This window comes from Sturnus vulgaris, chromosome 4, assembly GCF_052056855.1.
Source record: "Sturnus vulgaris isolate bStuVul1 chromosome 4, bStuVul1.hap1, whole genome shotgun sequence".
Lineage (NCBI taxonomy): Eukaryota > Metazoa > Chordata > Aves > Passeriformes > Sturnidae > Sturnus > Sturnus vulgaris.
In genome coordinates this window covers 32,865,033-32,887,530 of record NC_142246.1, presented here as the reverse complement: position 1 = coordinate 32,887,530, position 22,498 = coordinate 32,865,033, and the positions used below count along the sequence as shown (strand labels likewise).

Genomic DNA, 22,498 nt, shown 5'->3' with positions numbered 1-22,498 from the left:
CAGATATTTTTGAGATACATGTCTGTGATATGAATACATAGTATTATAAGGAAGTGAGAGAATTAGGGCTATGAATGTCCTGTTTTTCTGTTCCATATGGCTTTCCTGATCAATTTATGTGACCAAATAAGTAATGAATATATCTTACAGTAACTTGAATTAATTTTAAAAAACTATAGAAAAGCCTTTGAAAACTTTTAATACATAAATTTGCAGAATTTGTAGTGTGCCATTTAGCAGATTGGCTTTTGAGGCACTTGGCCCACACTAATCTTTGAACCCAACAGAAAAAGAACACTGCTGTTGCAGTTGTATTGCAGCACAGTGAATATATATTGCTAATAAGCTGGATATTTTGGTTTTTCTGGGGGAGTTTAGAAACTGCTAATAACTTGGTAACAAAACAATTAAATACTATTATAGTGTTGTATAGCTTGTCAAACAAAAGCCATGCTGTATCATTTTAATTTCCCAAAAGAATCAAAATTATGAGACTCTGAGAATGTACTTGTCCAGCTCATCTACCTGCTCTGCTACTAATTACAATCTTTAGTATAACTATATTTCTGTTGATTTCGTGGAACTAGGAAAACTTTCTTCAAGAAAATGTAATAGGCAGTAGTCGAGTTCCTTCTGAGATGTCAAATACCTACTTTATTATAGCGAGAAAGTGACAGTCAATTTAAACCAGAATTTATTGAGAACATTAAGAGCTGGAAGGGCTTTGGCTAATCACTGTAATGTCCTCAACAAATGGTAAATGAAAGCATGAGGAAATTGAGTTAACACAAGTTAAAAGTTCACATACTTACTGAATTATATTAAAAACCCTATAACCTAATTAAATTATCTAAAACTACTCATTTTAGTCTGTCCTGTTATTCTAGTGAATGCATACGATGATATTTTCTTAGATGTGTAACCGTTGACAGCTTTAGCATGAGTCAGATAAAAAGCCAATGAACAAGATCAAAGGTTTAATTATTTACTAATCTGCAATATTCTGGATAGTTATACTTAATGATTAAAAGAATTTTGCATTGATGCTTTTTTATATACTTCATATTTTTAACTTAAAAGATCAGTATTGTCCAAATTTGAATACGTAGATAAAATGTATTCATTTCTTCTCCTTTATGGAATTTTATGGGGGAAATGCAAGAGAGAGTAAAAGCTGTATACAGCATGTATTTGTCTGTAGGCATGTATTTCAGCCATGCCAACTGCAAAAGCTGTATTTTAGCGGGTTTATGTACCATCACAACGCTTAACAAAGATCCTCTAAATCCCTAGATTTTACAGTAAAATACAACATGAAGATCATGTCTTCCAAGTTTTTATGTTAACCTACTGGAGAAAAACCTTTCAATTCTTTTGCTTTGGTTTTAAAATATAGAAAGAATATTCTTCACTAGTATAGCTGGCAAATTTTCTGCAATTCCCCTCACAGATTCAAGGTTTATTGAAAATAATGGGCAAAGACACTTTTTTGTGGTTTCAGCTTAATGCTTAGGAATTTGTACTTGAAAACGATAGGCTTTGAGTGTCTATGAGAAATTTGACTCAGTCAGATAACAGCATGTACATGAAGTATCATTCTCAGTTCTAGCAGCACAGAGGACTGTTTCAAGAGAAAAATTTTGGATAGTGAACAGCAGATTTTTTTTTTTCAATTTGTAGAGTTTTTGGCTTTATATATTTCCTGGCTCTGCTTCCCTGAAATGAAGAAAATCGTGCAGGATACAGCTCATCCTTTGGCTAACCACAGAGAACAGAACCACCATATGAACACCTTTTCCCTGCAAAACTCAGGCACTACAGAGGAGTCATCTCTGTCACCTAACACACAAGTGTGTAAGGACAGTTACTGAGGATAGCACAAGAAAGAGACAGTTTTCACCTCTAGGGGAAAAAATAAGAAATAGTGTGACTATAATAAAATATCAAGGTGGCATTCCAACAACATTCAAACTGGAGGTATCGTATAGGAAGTTTCACATTTTATTTCACCTTGTGATGCATTCTTCTCAGTGAGAAATAGGCTATTATGCATTTGTCTAACGGCTTGCTAAAAGAGAAAATCAAATATTCAAATGAGATTGTTCTCCCACCCTTAGAAAAATAATTATTTTATTAAGTGAGGGAAACTGTCCACTCTTATTCTAAGTGCTTGTCTACCAAAAAGAAAGGATATCATTGATTGTTTATTGCTGACACCAAGATGAAAGAAATTTTGTCTGTTTGGCTCCCTGATGATTAGTTTAACATTAAGGCTAACTGACAAAGAAACAAAAAACATTATCCTTTTTTTTTCTTCCCTTAAGTATTTGATACTTTTTCTACATTTAAAACAAAGAAATTTAAGCTGTACCAAATGTAATACATAATATGTATTTGGAATAAACAATAATATTTTTTTCTGTGTAACAGAGGACTGCTATTTTTAAAACTGTTTTTCACTCACACACACCACCAAATAGACAAATACACGAAAAGTAAACAACCTACACTATAAAAAAGATACTTCAGCATTTCTGGGTAACCTGAACTCAGCTTTAGGGAAACCTCTGAAAATAAGGATGAGCTTACTTCTAGTAAATGCAGAAAGAGCTTCATTTAAAATTGAGGCATTTATATATATTTTCCCCCATGAAACAGATAAAATCCCATCAATTTTTTCTGTCGGAAGTGAATGAAAAGTCTCTTGGAGACCAGCTCAGAAAGCCTGTTGCAGTCTGAGCTGATGACCAAACCCAGAGCAACTTTTAAGTCTATAGTGTAATCTAAAAGCATGAAGAATTATTCCAGTGAATGATCACTATGGATGGCTGGTTGTTTTTTTTTTCCCTTTCAATATGAATGCAAAGAGTTTTTAACAAATGAGAAGAAGGAAAGAATAATACATTATAGCTCTGAAGTGCTTTCTGAAATTCCAGCATTTGTAATAGGTAATCAAATTGCCTTCACTTTCGTGGTGAGCTGCCCGCCCTGGGTGATGAATGCCGTGTATCTTTCAGTCCTGAGCCATCTCTGCACCAAGTTCAGCGCTGGTGAAACCCCACTGAAATCAATGCGCTTGTGCTGATGTAAAGCTGGGCTAATGGATAATGGCTAATGGCTAATGCAACGAAGGAACAGCCTCTAAAACTCAAAATTCCTTATGTACCTCTCAAGTAAAAATAGAAACTGCTTTTAAAACTGTTTCACAATATAAATTTATAGATATTTTTAGTGGGATTTCCCAAGGTCTTTTATCTCAGTACTTTTTCTTTAGATTGTCTGAGTCTAGGTCAGAAATCCTTTTACTTCACCCACAGTGGCATATGTGCTATACCTCTTTGTGCTTTCACAATGTTATGCAATTGCTTTTGCTGCTGTGAATACCATGTAACACAGAGAAAAACAAATTTTCTAGTATATAGCTTATATTAAAGCAATAGGACATAGTATGTCAGATTTCTTAGAAGTAAATTCTAATAATGGCTTACATAAAAATGAGAGTATTTGTTTCTCTTAGCTCTGAATTTAAGTGTTGCAGGATCTATAAGTATCTCTGATTGCTGCATAGGCATTCATCATGCTGAAATGATTTGCCATGCCCAAACAAGCTTAAACAATATGAAATTTTAAAGATACTTCTGTTAGCTCATTCTTTAATTTTAGTAAAATAATGAAAAGCATATATTACTTTAGTTTGCAAAGCACTGAAATGCAATTCATATGAAGTGTTTATTTTCTACACATATGTGGTAATGTTGTACATAGAATTAAAAGCTGTTCCTTTTTTTTCATATTTAGTTTTTCAATTTTTATGTATTTTGCAATAAGATGCATGAAGTTGTTAAAATCTTACCAAACTTTCTAGACTTTATCAGCACTTAAGGCCATCTAATGTACAAAATATTGAATATTGCACGTACTCAACATGAGTTAAATAAGAATATTTGTTGTCAACAGGCAACAGTGAAACAAGTGAAAATTTTAATATAATCTATGTGTGTTCACATAACAGATTAAATTTAAGTAAGAAAATTACACAACAAACTAGAGAGAGGCCCAAAATGTTAGTAGCTAAATAGAAAATTTTAGCATAATGAGAATAAAGTGAACATAAATTAATTTTTAATAGCTATACTCTAACAAAGGAAAACTATTCCTCCATTATATATTAAAATCAAGTTACACCAAACTATGAATATTATTTATTAATTTTCTAACTGCCTTTTAGGCACCTTTTTACTATTCAAAATGAAACATTCAATCTTGTCTTTATTTTTCTCAGAAATGAAACGTTTGCTTTTAGTAAAGGACTATCCAGAACCATTTCTATAATACTGAGCACTTCAATGAGTTTGATGTGACAATTTCTTTTTTCATATATTATATTACATTTCTCTGTTAATAGAACCCATTTTGCAGGCACTGTCAGGTTGCTCTTGGTATGTTTCCATTCAGATATCATGTCATTCCCAAAACCATCATTCAGAGCATCTTATCAAATGTTTTTTCTTTGTTTTTTTAAAATTAATATAGTATTATATTTTTCTCCTTTTTTTTTCTCCAGCACATCTCTCATCCCTAGAGTGCTCTTCTCCTTCCACTTGCTTATATGCTTATATGCTTGTATACTAGGATTAAGAGTTTGTTCTCTGTTGATATAGAGTTATTCAGGTATATGAGATCCCTGAGTTTTTCTTTTTTTAATTAATAGATATTCAAAGGAAAGTGGTTTGGGTCTGAAGGTGTTTTGGCTAATTTTTTTCCCTGAAAATACATCTTATATTGAAACATAATTTATATGGATTTACACTGGGAATTAAATGATGAACTACCATTTCTGTTTTGGGAATTTCTGTAACAACATTCTCGGGGTTTGGCTAGTAAATTCAATTACCTAGCTGTAGTGACAGGAATGCAGAGCACTGCACATGCAAAGATTCCTCTGATTTAGAAAAATAAGTATTCAGTCTGAGATGTTTATCTGCACAGATTTACCTGACAGATCTATATATTTCTGCTGCTTTTAATGGGCCTTCTTGGGCGACTCAGGATTCTGCAGCACTTAGGTAACTAAACTCATAGTAAACAAACTGGAAGCTTTTTAAGCACAGGGACTGCATTACTGATACTAAACATATTTTCTTTTTGTTCTACATATACCACTGGTTTTTAAAATAAACCTATTTTTCATGTAGTAAACATCTGCCCTTATGTTGTCACTTTCAGACAATGAAGTTTGAAGAGATGTTACTGAAATGAGTTCTTTGTTAACATATAATGTCACAGCTGATGTCTGTGAGCAGTAACACATCGCAGGGTGTGTTTGAGTCTCAAAATGAATGCATGTGCCTGTTCAGCACTGGAGCCCTTTGTCCTGTAAGTTCTGAGTGTGTACAGTATGCTGTAGCTGAAAATGATATTAATGAAGAATGGAAGCTGAGAAATAGCGACTCTCATTCTTTGCCCAGCCCCCCTACAAGCTCAATCCATTAGTACGGATAGATCAGCATTAATAAACAAGGAGGACAAAATAGCTCTCAATGCAGGGACAGTTTTACGTGACCTTTGCTACAATAACTTGTACTTGGTCATGGCGATGCTCTGGGCTGACCTCTGCAGCACTGCTAAATCTGATGTAACTGTGGAGAAATGGCACCAGTGCTCCACACACGACTTTGGGGCTTCAAGTGGCTGAGCTTTAGGGGAACGAAATGTTGAGTTTCTCTGTTTGTATATCGTTATGCTGATTGCAAAAGGGTTTTATCCAGGGATCTCAAGTGTAAATCTATAGAAAATTACTTGTCAGGGTAATTAGGGAAAAGGTGGTGTTTATTGCATTGTAATAAAAATTAATACTTTTGTGCTGTGATATGCATAAGGACAATACTCACTCGGGATCCAAATTGTTTCTGGACATCCACCAGAAGAATTAGTTTTAATTTTTAAGGCTCAACATGGTCCCAACAGGTTTCAGCATCTAAAGAATTATTCATCTCCTGATCAAGTTTATACTTCGAGACACTGAGAAATTCCTTGGAGATTGAACACTAAACTATTGATGCATTACAAGTCTGCTGAGAACAGTGTTTTCATGGGTTTTGAGAGCTGCAAAACTTTCAGAACTCTTTTCTTTCTCCAGTCTGTGGTTGAGGAAAAAAAAAAGTTATAAAAAGTATTATTGGTTTGATTCATTGCTAAGATTGCACAAATGAAGCTTTAAATGAAGCTTCCACATCTACCATCTTATCAAGCTTCTGTGTGATACTCTACAGCCAGACAGAGGGGTTATGAATGTCCCAGAAAAGGGACAAAAGCATTCTTGCATTTTGGTGTGTGTGTAGCAGTAGAAATTACCATTGTTACAGTATCTCAGTGCTTCAAATCACAAATGTTTCTTGAAACTCATGAGGTAATTAATGTTGTAGAAGAAGGCTGTAAAAGCAGCGAGTAATAATTTTTAAGTGATGTTTAAATAATCTTTGTGCAAAGGTGCAGGCAGTGTAGCAGTGTATAGTGAGCCTAAGAGCAGGGTTGAGTGTGATCCTCTAAGCCAGAAATTCGAGTGCTAACCTCACTTCTTCCCCAAAACTGTGTCATACATAGAGCTGCTCTAGCAATTAAAAAACCATGCATTTCTAGTTGTACTCCTCTAAGTACATGCTTTTTGTTTACAGCCTAAGAGAGCTTGTTTGTGGTTAAAGAGTCTTTGACAAACCTGCACTTCAGAGAGTCACAAGTTTTCCAGGAATTGCATTTCCAGTTTCACTCAAGTCCTAGCCTGTAGCTTTTGGTTTTTTTTCACAACAGGTGAATTTGCCTTTGGTTTTGCCACAACCCCTCCATATTCCCAGTGTTACTATTGGCTGATGTGGGGAAATATGGACATAGTCCTACTTCATATTGCAGTGAAAAATTAAGCTATGACCTCTTTGGAGCAGGGGAGAGACCCTGCAGTATTTGTAACAATGAGTCTGTCACTAGGCAATATAGCTGGGCTATGAAGAAATTTTCCTGTGTGTATTTTCCCTCTGATGCATTATTAATGCTGCTTTTTAGATCCAATCTAGTTTCCCCTCTTTTTTTTTTTTTTTTTTCTTCCCAATACTTCTGTTTACTTTCCTATCTGGACTCTAGCTAGCTGCTTTGGCTGGCTGATGGAGACTGCTGTTCAGAAACTCATCATCTCAGCAGGATAATTCACTGTTCCTGAAGCACCATCTCTGCTGCAGGAGGAAGGGCAGGGCCCTTCCTGGGGCTGAGTCAGCAACAGCTGTGATAAATACTTTTCAAATGTAAATATTTTTTTATATATCTTCAAGTGCTAAAATGGATCTAGATTACAAAAGACAAATTCAGATCTAAAGGAAAGAAGTGAAATGTCATTAACATTGATGAAGTGAAACTCAGATAAATTTGGATATTCTGTATCCTTTCCATTCCATTCCAATCTGCTGAAAAATCTTAGTCATGCAGTGGAGGTAAATATATAACTCAAACCACAAAAAAACGAAAACAAAACACCTCACTTTGTTAATTTTAACCCATTTAAAATAAAAACCATGTTAACTTCATGAATACTACCTCAAAAGAATTTCCCAATGTTTCTCCTTGCACTGTTTCTATTCTATGCTGCTTTTTATGACCAGCAAAAGAACGATCAGCAAATCATTTGATCACATCTAGGCAGGAATGTGACTGAAAAGATTCATTCTGGATGCCTTGAGAAAGATCCTCATTCTCTAAATACTTTGTAATGTATGCTTACCTCGTGTTCTGAATTATATTAGATGTTACCTTAGTAAGTCTAAGGCCTGAAATATTGTAAGTAAATACTGACAAAAAAAAAGAGGGTAACTGGAAACCATCAAGGAAGAAACATTTGTGAATTCTAACTCATTCATCTGATTGCTATTTCCTTGAGTATACAAACCTGGAACCTCTACTTAACCATATAGTTATGGTTAACAAAGTTCTTATGTTAATGGAAAGCATTAGATAAAATTTAAAAGCAGTGTTATAAGCAAGAGAGTAGAGGTTGGTATCATGTACATTAATCAGCTGGAGAACCCTTGGCTCCCTTATTTGGTACTGCAGTCTCCACTGCCCATGTCCAGCCTCCCAGCTCTTCTGGAATAAATCTTATGCCTTACAGATGATAAACTGCTGATCTCCCTTTCCTTGGGTGATCTCTATGACTAAGGCCTTTATGCCTCTCTGAAAACTCCCTCCCTCTTGAAGCTAGTTCCTTGGCACTAAGAATTTCATAAGTATTATTTTACAGTTAGAAATGTAGTTATATAGAAGTACAATATTAGCTTGTTAATGATATGAGGAAGGCATCAAAAATGTTATTATGTTTCATAATTTTTTTTCTCATCCCTCATCTAATTCCTTATTGTGCAAAACACACATCCTTTTCTGCCCATTGTGTTGTTTCTGTCAGCAGTTACATCAATGTAGTGTCTGTCAGGTGGAGAAAGCTGGTTGTCTTTTGAGCAACAGCACACCATAGGTTGTTTGAATTAGGATATTTCAATAGTGATACAGCTGTGCCACCAAGCTGAAGAATGTCACCTTGGTAACATGCTTAGTTTTCATCAGCCTTAGATCCTTTATTTGCTCCTGAATCTGGTTTTAGCAGATTTTTGAATACAATCCACTATGGCACAAGACCAGCTGTTTCTCCACTCATTTAAGTGAAATCCATATTTCTCCCTATGCCTCGAATAACATGTTTTCTTGTCATACCTAAATTAATCATACAGGTACCACAGTGTGCACATTAGAAAAGGATATTATTCTTGAATTATTGTGTTTTTTAAGTCCATAGATTCAGTGGCATTTTCTGAAGGATCTTTAAAGACTCACAGAGGAATTTGCAGATGGATAAAAAAATAAATATACCCATCTTTAGCTATCACTTTTATAGCTTTTCTTTTATAAAAATGTACAAATTTTTATACAGGATTTTTTTTTAAATCACAGTTTTGTTCAGAGGGAAATTTAGAAGAGATTTAAAAATCATCACTGTATCTGTAAGAAAGATCAAAACTTTTTTTTAAAGTAAATTTGCAGTTTTTAGTTAATCTCTAAAGTGATACTTTTCCAATCAGTCTTTTTACATAAGAACTTGAATATATCAAAATTAGATAAAGTTTTTATATTTCCACATGGTTAATATTAATACAAGAATATAAGAGGTATATATTATGTAAAAGTAAGATTTCTTAATATAAAATGTCTGCATTAATGAACATGTCTAAATTACAGGAATATGGTATTTCTTCATTTGGAAATTTTTGTGTAGGACTCTAACATTAAAAGATTAAAATAAAGAATATAATGGTTTTGTTATGATACAGAGCAAATAATTTCAACTAGATATTAGCTTTTCACAAAACTAAAGAAGATGTGGGAGCTACCAAATTCTCTTGTGGTTGTTGCTGTGTGAATTAGATGTTATGTATGTAGATCTCCAATGAGTTTTGACTCTCCATTTTCAGTATTCTGAAAGAAAGGGTAAGAACTACAGAAGTAATTTTTAAGAAAAACTGTACTGATGATTTTATGTGATAGGGAAACTATAGTGCTGGTTTCTAACCTCAATCAAGGGTGATATTTCTACTTGACAAAAATTGACTTTTTATAAGTAGAGATTTAAAACTGCATATGCAAAAAGGTTCTGTTCAGATCGGCATTGTGTGAGAAAAGGGGTTGTATTTCACACTCTCTGAATGTTTTCTGCTCCTGAGAGATAACACGGGCTCTGAAATTTGAATCTCTTGCATCTAACTTACAGATACACTAATAGCACCTTTTATACAAAAAGTAAGAATTATAAATATATGACTGCATGGTTATACCAAAAAAGTAGTAATATCAGTAAGGCAAATACACATGGCAGACTCAAATATTAGCAGGAGACAAAGATGAAAACATGAAGATGCTTTTGGTGTCTATGCTGTTGTATGCTTTGATTTATGTCATGATTTACATTTGATACATAGAATAATGACTGTGTCTTTTTAGCCTTCTTTTTTATTTTAAAAATAGTTTTATTCATAATGTGCTAAAAGGATCTTGACCACTATAATAGAATCAATATGAGATGTGCATTGAATTATTTTTCTTATCTGCAATCTTAAAAACATAAAGTGTATGAATAATGATTTTATATGAAAAAGTTTATTTTTACTTAATTGTATCGTACTTTAATGGTTAAGGAGAACTTCAAATGGCATCAATTGTGAAGTATTCCTATAAACAAAAAGTAAATGAGCTTTTACATTGATAAAATTGATACCAATCCCATTTATCCATAAAATTCAGGGGAAAAAAACCTATTTTTTCCAGGGATCTGTAACTGAATCTGAATCTTTGAATCCTGAACTTATACTACACCTCCATTCCCTTAAAAAGTAAGTAAATAAATGGGAGAAGTGGGAAAGGAGAGAGAGAAACTTACTTATATCTCCCAGGATTAGTTTAGGAACTTTCATTTAGGAACTGGTAAACAAATTTAAAGTTACAAATCCCCTGAAAAAAAAGGTTGCGTTTTGTAATTTTTTTTTCTAAATTCAGGCTCAGTTTTTTGTTTTGCCTGGTTTCAAATGCAGTAGAAAGGATTGGTTTCCCTATTTTACAGTGGGCAATTCAATAAAAAAGAGAATTTAAAATCATCATTAAAACATTCTATATTCTTATTTTAAATGGCAAAACTCCTCAGGCCATATTTTCATTGAAACCGATGTACTACTGTTTTATTATGCTTCCTCCCCAAAAGGAAAAAAGTCCTTCTTGGTTTCCTTTTCATGCATTTTTTTTTTAACTTCAGAGTGACCAATGTAAAACTGAAAAGATACCTTAAGTGACTGATCCAAACCCAGGTAGTTCTTAAAAAGCAAGCACCTTTCACTTCCTCCCTTAGGAGCTGCTGCCTCTCCTGGGTGAATCACTTAAACCCTTATGTTTCCAGATTTTAAAAATATTGCTTAATCTAAGGTGAATCATTAGACTGGTATTGAACTAGCATGCACAAGTTATGTGCATTTCTTGGATGAGCCTTTAAAAGGAACCACTCTGGGAGGACACTGGGTTTGTGTGACAGAGCAGCACTGGGCATGGTTTCATTGCATTGTCCCCCAGTTTGGGTGAGTCTTCTGCCTACTCTGGACCCTTGATTGGCTCCTCAGTGAAATAAAGATAGTGATATTCTAGCTGATAAGCCTGATTCTAAAATCCTGTTTCCTCAAACAATTCTAAAATGGACTTTGCTATATTCACACATGATAATAGTATTGGCAATAATCATAAAGAAGAGAATGTTATTATGGGAATATGCTTATTTTGATTTTATTTGTCTGGTATTATAAAGGATTTTCACAGTGTATAGTATTTCAGTGACTGGTTTTACTGAATCTGTATTTATTATGATCTTTGAAAAATAAGTAATGGGAAGAAGTCTTCATATGTATTTGAATCTATGTATTAAAAAAGAGCCACAACTCATTGTTCAGTTCAGATGAAGATATCATTGTAAATGGTAATCAGCATCACTTAGCCCCAGGTGTGAATCTTAAAACTTTAAGAATTTTTCTGGGACATCATCTCTTTTTCATGTGTGATAAGCACAGCTGCAAAATCTTCAGTCTTGTCTCATAGAGAAACATGGTTAATTTTGTGGTGTTGGCTCAAAATTTCATTTCCTATCACTACAATGGTAGACTTGAAATTTCTAGCAACTGATCAAATTTGATTACGATGAAATGTATTCTACTGTATTTTATGTTTAAGTGTGAATCTAATTTTTATGGAATTATTTTTAAGCCAGAAAAATTAAAATTTGCACGGAAATACCGTCAGAGCTTTAATCATAATAGCATAAATGCAAGATGGTAAAAGATAAACCAAAGGAGTTTGCAAATTCCTGTGAGAGCTATGCTATGCACAGGACAGGGGGATAAATGGATACACATACAGGTAGGTAGGTGCATATCAGACATTATAAGGTGTAATTGCCATAGAGCAAAGGAATTAGATGCATGTGTTAATGAAGTGGGGAAATCATATACATTTAAGAGTTGTTCATCTTCCATTCACATGGATGTGTAAGTACACAGAATAATAGTATCTGACAAAGAGCTAAGAGGAGGGTTAACATCCAGCGTGAGGTAGAGTGTTTAATGGATGAACTTAAAAGCAGATAACAATATAGCATCCCATGTATACTTTCATAATTGTGCGTTCCCCCAGAGATAATGGATATCATTATCAGCGGCGCCTGTCCTAAGAAACTTGGCAAGGTTATGATTGTTTGTTACAGCTTTGGTTATATTAACATACACATTAATATTTATAAATATTTGATGTCATGTTAATTTTTCATATAAGATGATTTATGTAATGCTGCTGTGCCCTGTTAGAGGGCATTTGCAGTGTGCTTCATAAGGGAACAGAATTGATGCATGTTCTTTAAGAGGACTGGCCTGTGTATTACTAGTGCTCACAGTGCATTATTCTGGAGAACAGTGATTTAAGGATAAATTATCTGAATTGCAGATACACTCCATTAACATTTTAAATAAAACATAAAGAAAAGACCACTATAGGAAATAAAACAATAATATCATCATGGGGTTTCGGGGGAAGAGGGGGAGGGGCGTTCTTCTAAATAGTGAGACTCCTTGGTTTGACCTATATTCCAAGACCTTTTATTGCTTATTAGGAGAAATTAATATATTCATGACATAGTTGTAGAAATTTGGGCAGAAATTCTGCATCACCTTTGCAAACAATTGTTGAAGAAAAAATAATAATAGATTATGTAGATGTAGATATCTCCATCTTTTGATGACAGAGGTAGGTTACTATAAATCCAACTGCTAGAAACCATAAAATTTAGCTATATCTAAAGCAGTATGACTTCAGAAGTGAAAGGTATCTAAGTACTTATGCTGTTCAACTGGACTATTTCTCACTAATAACTGGAAGCACAATCACAAATTACTGAATCTGTGCATTAATGGATATACAAACAAGCGTGATGAAAGGATAGTGTATCACAAAGTGTAAGGGGCTTTCTTCTGACAAATGTAGCTTCATGTAAATGTAGTTTAGTTTGGCTTGTTCATAATACTTCACACTTACAGAAAAAGTCTTACAGTGTATTTATATAAACGTGCATACCAGGAAACCTCACTACACCACATACCTGCTAAGCCTTTGGTAAACGGACAAAATCCCTTTTTGTGGTTGCAAGTCCATGGACTTGAAAATTTAGTGTAGTAGTATCACATAAATGTATTTTTTCATATATGTATTCTGCAGAGAGCTACACTATCGATCAATTTATTTTACTTTTTTATACTTGGATTATGAAAGAAAAGGAAAAAGCAAAGGGTTAAAAAGAAAAAAGAACTCACAAGAGTTATGTACATTATTTTTTGTTAATTTGTTAACCATGTATTTAAAGTTACTTGCAACTTCCAGAACTGCTTTATACTGATGTGATATTTTTAAGGTTGTAGATTATAAAAAACTAACTCCCAAAATATACATGGGATATATTAATGATCTCTAATTGCAGAAGTTTAAGGTGATAAGGAACTGTGACCATCTTGGATTGGATAAGTCCATCACGATGGCAGTCATCACTTGTCTTAAAGTATTTTGATTTTGTCTTTTGAGTAGTAGTAGTATGTGCACATGGTAGTATGCACAATGTGGTTGGTAGGGAGCAGTGACTCGAGAGTTGGCTCTGCCTCTCAGATTTTCTGTGTTATGTCAGGCCATTTATTTAGGATGGCTGTCTCTATCTTCGTGTCCTATTTTACATACATCTACTCATAATTCATCTGCTTTAATCCAGTTGTGTGAACAACTACTGTAGCTTTTACAGAGGCAGCAATCACAGAAAGCCGCTCATCCCTTCTAAAATGGCAATCAGTGCTGGGACATCGTGCTCATTTCTTTCTAGTACTTGAGTGGAAGTTAAGTACAAAAAATTCCAGCTTCACTATGAAGTTATTTTTGTGAAAATAGAAATGAACTTTTGGAGGTCAGGATATGCAGAGAATCCCTTAGCTGTGCTGTCATAGGGTACCAATCCATTCTTTTCAGGTACAATGCTCCCACAAAAGTACTGTTTCCTTTCCTACTGCTTCCGAGGAGTTTCCTGATTGAGAAGTTTGTTTCTCAATATCTATCACCAGGACACTTTCAAATCGAGGTACAAACTATCAGGAAAATATATACAAAGTATTATTTCAAAACTCAGAAATTACAAAACTGGATCTTTCAAAAAGTGGACATGATCAATGAATAATTTGTTTCTGAGATATAACCTACAGTTTTTCTTACTAGATTTTTTACATTACAATTTCTATTGTCGATCTTCATTATTGCATCTATAAAGTAGGTTTTTAACACAGATGGTGCTGTTTTAGTTGCTTGTCAGCGTTTAACAGTTGGAGATCTGTTCCAGGTTAGTTAATCTGGAACCAGCAATGATGTTTTGTATCTTGTAGTCAGCACCTGATCAAAGTAACAGCAGTATACAGGACCATTTGCCCAGGGAGAAAGAAAATAAACTAAAAATTTTATCTCCGTGTGGATGTTTCAAAAACCATGTCTTTATAGCTTCAGATTAAATTGTTAAAATATATTATCTGAGGAACTTCTCTGGAAGGTATTTTACAAGTATGTCAAAAGAAAGGCTTGTTATCAGTCTTAACAACAGAGAGCCAATGTATTTTTTCCACACCCCTCCAACTGCACATCGTGTATCTGTGCTTTGCTATAAATCTCTGGCATCTCTATAACCTGCACCACAATTACCCAAACATCCACCTTGGTAACTGCAAAGTCTTTTGGCTTTTGAAGTCAGATGATAGGATTTCACTTTAAATCATAGATGTGAATTAACTGTATCTCTTGATTTTGGGAACATCTGTTTTTAAAGTATTGCTTCTGCTTGTCCTATGAAATATGAGCACATCTTCAAAACCACATCTATACTATTACATAGACTTTTGCCTTGGAGAGTAATACTTTGATGAGTTTGTGATTGGATTTGGTCAACAAAATCTATAATATTTTAAAATTAAGTAAAATAAAAACCTAGCAGCATGTTGTCCCAGAGCTGGATTAGATAATGTAGTGATGAGTGTTGTGTAAGACCCTATGCTGAAAGTGAGAGTACTGGATTTAGACTACTATTTCTTAAGTCCTCTTTTCAATTTTCAATACCAAGTGAGAATTTCATCAGCATTAACTACTGTGGAAGTGGAAGGGTGAGAAGAAATTATAGAGAATCTCTGGGCTGGAACATGATTAAGTAGTCATACAATACAATAACTGAAATAAAAGTGGACATTAATTGGTTTTCTCAATGGGAAATGCCAGTGTGGGCAGAGGAAGCTGACAGTGAGAAGAAACTGCACATTTGTACAAAATATAAGTACATATTGTCTAATGAAAATCTTATAATAAATATGATCATTTTTAATGTTAAGATTGATTTATGCAGGGTTTTTAAAATAAATCCATATTAGGCTAAATGTTGGTAGTATTATTAGAAGAGGATTTCACACAAAAGGGACATATAAGGAAAAATTAATCAAAATATTGTCATCGAGTTTTTCTGACCATTAAAAACTCTTGTTCTTAATCAAGTATTTTATTGATGAAATCCTAATATTTGATACAAAGAATGTGCAAGGGCAATGCTTTATTAATTTTCCTTACCCAAGTTGTGAGAAATTCAAACAATAAGCAAAAACCATTGTCTTTTGGGAAAATTGTAAGTAGATCTAGAGTTTTGTTAACACCAAAGCATGTCATTTGCAATATATGTTTGCATGGCTTCTAGCTTTCTAAATTGTAAGTGCTGAAAGCCTGCCTGATGGGAGATTGTAGCTGTGTGTTGGCAGTAAGAGGAGCCAAGGAGGCACACTCCATATTTCAGCTATGAGCATGGAAGCAAGCAACCTGTGTTTTGTGTAGTGTGAAGTACAACAGTATAACTTCAGTTAACAGGTAATTTTAGATTTTAAAAATTCATACGTCACAAGAAGTGGTTCAGTAAGACTTTCTTGTGTGTAGCATTTTTCTTTTCTTTTTTTTTTTTTCAATTGTAATACTGGGAAGTAGGTAATATTTAAGATATTCAGGTACAAACACATGTTGCAGAGTGCACTGCAGAAAATAACACAATAAAACTAGAGTTGAGAAGTTACAATCAAAGTCGTTGTTCTGTGAGGGAGAAGTTCAGCAACTGATGATACAGTTACAATGGAGATGTTTTCCACCAAAGAGAGGTCTGGAATCTGTTCTTAATTTGCAAAATAAAAGGTGGATTAAAGTCCTACGCTATCCATTATATTACACTATAGCAGACTAAATGTTGGTCACAGTAATGAGAGGAAGACAATATAGCAATACTGTTTTTAAGCAATGAGTGATTTTAAAAATTCATTCAAATAAAATATTCTAGTGAATAGAAACACTGCAAGTGCTCAGTACTCAGTATAAATCACAGTAAAATACAAATACCAGTAAAATATTTAGCATTTCATTATAAAATGGTAATACTGTAAAAATACACAAACATGAGTTATTAATGCATTGATGGAAATGCGTGCAACTGTAGCTGACATTTCTATACAATGGCAACAAAGAAAGGTGACTAATTCCTTTCCATAAACTTAGGAAAAATGTTTTGAAGTAGGAAAAATAGTTAATGGATCCATGACAAGGTAAATTCAAAAAGTAGTTCTTCCTGCAGCACAGCTTTTGGATAGGTTTTTATTAAGTATTTTTTAAAGCTGCTGCTAGCACAAGTGAATTAACTAGTAACTGTTACAAAGTGAGATTAAGATTACTAAAGCCAAGCTATTTTATTCTAAGCAAAGTATTTGAAATCCTCGACTAACTCATATAATTTTCTCTTAAGCTGAATTGATTGATTCATTTATTTATTTATTCTAGATTTATTTTTTCCTGTCTAGGAAAGGTTTGTTTTGGGGCTTTTGTATTTTGGGGGGTTTGTGTAACAAATATTAAATATTAAGATTCATGTTTGTTATCTTTATATCTACTTGTTTTACTATAAACTATACCACATATAATATGGAAATTCAGGCATAAGTGAGAGGAAGCCAAATTTAAGCAGCATCCAATATAGTGTGAAAATCAGCCAGCATGTTGGTTATGACAAGGAATATTTCCTCTAATTTCATCAATGATTGTGCTCAGACTCACAAGTCAGCACAGCTAATCAAAACAGATCCCATAATGAAGCTTCCGTTCCTCTTCCTTGACAAGAACAAGCAATGCATCTGCCAAACAAAACTAGGAAGGACGATCAGGAGAATAAAAAGCAGTAGCAGAGACAAGGATATAGCATTTTGAACACTAGCATTTTGAACATGTGATTAGATCCATTGTTTTCAGGATTGTAAGCCCTGGTGATGCTTCTCCTCTTGTTCATTCAGGTCTTCCTCTAGACATTTTCACACTGATGCAGAATATAAATTGTTCTATTTTTTTATTTTCCACCACTTGTAGAAACATAGCTAGGAGTATTGTGTCTGAATAGACAATATATTCTACTGAAAGTTTGTGTCAAAATAGTGAGAGATTTTACACAAAATATTCAAAAGAGTAACTTATTTTATCCTTTGGTGAGCTAAGTTACAAAGCATCTTTTAGAAAAAGTGTAAGATACACCAAACTAAGCAGTTTCAAGTCTGTCAGCTCAGTACAAAATGTTTGGCACAGGTGAATGGGAAAATTGCCTAAAAAGATCTAAAACCAACTGGTTTTGAATACAGTGTTTCAAAAAATTGACTGTTTTCCTAAAATGTTTATTTTCCTTTTTTTGAGAATTACATTTAAAAATTAAACCTACTTTCTGCTAGGCCACCTCCTCCCATTTTACAACATTCAGAGTTAGGGCAGAAGAGAAAGATTTTAGGTCACTTCTGTGTAGTTAAGTGAAAGCTAAAATGGGCCGAGAAAATCTTCCACCTCATTTTCTGGTTATTTTGAATTAAATGGGTTAGAATGATGCCGCAAGGGCTACTCAAAGAGCCAAGGTTAAGTTGAATTACTTCACTGATGCTGGTACACTGTAGAAACTTCTTATAACGCAAACCTTACCAGCTGACAACCAGCAGCAGTGAAGAGGTACAGTGGAGCTAAGGACTGGATAATGTCCCCTGCTGGGAAGGAAATGTCTGCTTTGGAAGACGAGGTTTCTGAAGATACTGTCTGAACTAAGTATTTATTATTTTAAAATTGAGAAAAACTCATCTCAGCCATCCTGTCTAGTTTTTGAAAGGACTTGATGATGAGCAATGGAATTTAAAATAAAGAGAGATTTCTTTTTCAACTGTAGTCTGTCTGCTGGTCCCAGCACAGTCATATTTTAGTGAGCCGATGCCCACACATCTCCTGTGGTCAATTAAAGTGTAAAACTGAAGAGAAAGTATTGCAAGTATCAGAGAGCATTAAGATGAATTTGAGGTGGACAAATATGTGGAAAAAAGTCCAGAGCTTAAGTAAGGTGAATTTGTGTCTGACATGTGTGAACTGGAGGGGATGTACTTGGGGAGACCTGGTGAGTGTGCTCAGGGAAGCTGACTGAGTGATCACTGATTTAGTCTGATGTCCAAACAGAAAAATATAGAGAGAAGAGGGCTGTTTCAAGTAGAACTGAAACAGAATAATGGAGAGGTTTAAAGTTACCAGGGAAAGAGAGTGTGAATCAGCTTGCTAATGCAAAAGCAAACAGGATTTTTTTTTTCCCAAGTCAAAAATGAAAAGTCTTCCTTCAATTTGATTGTTTAACTTTTGTTAGCATTCTATTTTCAGATTTGTTTGGGGTTTTTTTTCCCTAAGAATGGAGTTTCAAACTGAAATTTGATATTCATTTTATTGTAACATATTCCAAAGATAAGCATTTAAAAGAAACTGACGGCTGAAACTGAATAGAAAGAGAATAGAGAGATGTTTATTTTCATTAGTCTACCATCATATAAATTTCTTAGTTGATAAAGGTTCGTTGACCAAAGGCTAAAATTTCTTAGTACTTACTGTGAAAGCTAATGTTTATCCATCAGATAAGTTTTTAATTTTCATGGCTTTTTCTCATAACTTATAAGAGTAAAATAAACTAATATTAGAATTTGCAAAACTATATTCTACAAGTAAGAAACAGCTAACTGTGGGTGCCTGAGAAATACTATTTCTGTGGTGTGTTACATGATTTAATCAAACAAATTCCTCATGCACAGAGTGGCCCTGCTATAGAAATGAGCCACCAGTTTGTACCAAATGGGTTTTCCTTAGAATCTTTTCTCCTTAAGTTGAAAAATATTACTGTATGTTTGAGATGGATTGCAAGGCAAAAGGTGATTTCCGGGTTAGGGAACATAACATGCCACCTGAAGAACTCAGCAATCAGTTTGCATCTGCTAAAGGTTTTTATGTGGTTAGGGGTGAGTAGCTCAAGCCCAGTGTTCACAGTTGGCTCTACTGAGCTAGGGATTTTCTAGAATCATTGCCAATGCTGTGCAGCACACTGCTTTCTGTCTCAGGCCTACTTGTGTGTGTCAAATTAGGCACACAAAATTTCTATGCTATTCAAACAATTCTAGAGTTTGAATTCTGGGCCCCAGTGGGTTTCTTTTCTATGTAAAGTACTAAAACACCGTATCTACAGTAGCACAGAGCTACCTGTGACAGAACTGGTAATGTTTGCATAGAATTATAGAATACCCTGAGTTGGAAGGGATCCACAGGGATCATCAAAGTCCAACTCCTGTTTATTCAGACATGTAGTAAGGAAGATGTGGCAAAACCTATTGATTGTAGGGGATAAAACTAGATCGTGATTAACTACCTTTCCTCTAAATAAGACTGGCCTCTACGAAAGCTAAGTATTTTATCATTAGAATATCCTTATATGTAAAAGCAGGGTACAGAATTACAGTTACATGGGTAGCCTTGATAATTAATGTCATTGGTTGATTATTGATAGATATAGAAATCTAATTGCTCTTTGCATATCGCATCTTATTTAGGGTGTACTAAGTATATGTATCAAAATAGCTTGGAATTTACATGAGGATTAACACATCCCAGATGCACTTCCTGAAGCCAAAGTAGTCCTTACACATATAGAAAACAGAAAAATGAGGAATATTATCAGCAGAGACATGGAACCTATTATCAAATTACCAAAGGAAGTGGTGTGTGAATTTGATTATTGGCAATGTTGTTACTTATTTGTATTGCCATGGCTTCGATGAGCACTCAGACTGTGAGAGCTCTCAGACACGCTGCATTAGATGTAGCATAAATGGAAAGACTTTTCCTGCTTCCAGGGAACTTTACTATCTAAGCATTAAACAAAAGCAACAAGGCAGTGCAGCTAATGGCAGCACAGCAGCACAAGGAGTACTGGTCAGCACAATCACAAATAATGTCCAAGCTTTTGGAACTTACCTGGGGAAGAAAATCTCTAAGAAAAATTTCTCCCAAGTATGAGAGGAATTGGAGGGGGGAAGCAGAGAGATGCATTTCAAATTTTAGGAGTTGGCAACAGCTACTGGTATCATATGCCAGGTTGACATGGGTGTTGAGTTCTTGACAGGAAGAAAGCAGTGACTGGCAAGATGGAAAAGGGCAGTTGGAGGATCCTTAAAATGAAGATGAGTAGCTTAAGTTTGGTACTAGAGAAGAGGCTGCCAGAGGAAGAAAGTGCTATTGCCACAGTACCCGAAATGGCCAAAGTGGCAGGCTGTACCAATACAGCCTTTGCAGCAATGCTCAAGAAAGTTATAAGCCACACAAAAACTGAATCAATAGGTATTGTACCTATTTCTTAAAATTTCCATGATATAATTCTTTCTGACAGACACAACAAGTTTATTGTTCTGAGACTATTTTGAGAACTATTTATTTTATAATGGAAAAATATAAATGTAGAGCACTAGTGTTGCCAGCACATGAGCTATAGATTTCTTCTGCTGCTTCTTTATCATTTTCCATTTCTTTATGACTGGTGTAAGAACAGAGAAAGCTGTATTTTTATAATGTGCATATGCAAAGGGTTTCACTAGTTTTCTACAAGTACTGAATATTTAAGAAAGAGGAACTATAGCTGTGTGCTTTAGAAATCTTCCAAGAAGATTTATGTTGTAAAATGAAGCTACTTAGAACTATTTCCTTTTCCATTTTGCTTGTTGCAAGTCCTGTCCACAGAATGGTGATGCAGCTTTTCTCTGGGTTGTCAAATGTTAGAATTTACATTAATGCTGAACTGAGATTTAGGTTTTCTCAGACTCAACCCTTTTGTCTGAATTCAGGGACTTGCTGTGGTATCATCAACATATCATAGGTGTTCAGTGTTTGATGACAATTTTGGCTTTTAAAAAATCCTGCCATTTCATCTTCTATTGAAAGTTTTGATGAATGTACTGTTGTGGATGTGATCTTGGTCCAATATAACTCAGGAGAAGTAGTGTAGAATCAGACGTGCTCTGTGCAACTACACTGCCATGAAATCAGCAACACAAATCTTGCACTGCTATGGTAGGAGCTGAGAGCTGAAAATATGAAGCTAGACTGTGTTTTCTGTTGTCATCCTCCATTCTACTACATTTTTCTATATTTAAATTCCGGAAAAGAGGGAACAGAAAGAACTCATACATCCAGAAGTTGTGGGTGTTTCAACATCAACTAATATAACTAACATCAACCTAACTAATAACTAACATCAACCTCAACTAATATAGGTTGTGTTTAACAGACAACTGAAAGAAAACACAAACAGAAGGTTGAGAGCATATGATGGGAGGGACTACAGAAGTCCAAATTTGTATCAGTCTCAAAAACTGTATCAACTGTTGGCAGTTCTCTAATGCTGAGGTGAAATACAGAAAAGAGTACAGAGACCCACTTAAACTGTGATGTTTGTGCATATGGAAGTCAAGTTCTGAATCTGAGATGAATATCATAGAATCCAAGTTTACATCACTCTAAGTGGCTGAAGTCAATTCTGTTCTGAACTGCTGTCTGAGGTCAGAATTATACTGTAGACAATTTCTGTGTGTATGTGTAATTATCATTGAAGACATTTCGAGTTTATATATTTCATTTCTAGTGTTTTAAGAACTCTATATATTCAATTCCATTAATTTCACTTTTTAAAACCAACAAGCAAAACAAAATTGTATTTTTAATGTGTTGTCAACTTCCCTTAAGCCATAAAAATGAACACATTTGAACAAAAAAGATTTGGAAGTCCGGAATGAGGACAATTTCTATTTTCCTGATATATCGTAAATTTTTAAAATTGAGTTCTGATCTAGCAAAGTTGGTACAAGGGCACCAATATTAGTATCTGTGCTAATGATTTTGATTGCTGTCTGTATTTATCAATGCTTTTCCTTGGTTTCCCTAAATGGAAATCTCTCTTGAGAGGATTGGCTTT

The 22,498-nt window shown here is 34.4% G+C and overlaps 1 protein-coding gene across 26 annotated transcripts in view; it reads left to right on the top strand.

Annotated features, from left to right (window-relative positions):
- TENM3 (teneurin transmembrane protein 3) overlaps positions 1-22,498 on the top strand; it is a 1,293,899-nt gene that overhangs the window by 853,196 nt on the left and 418,205 nt on the right. The gene's annotated exons all lie outside the window — the stretch shown is intronic.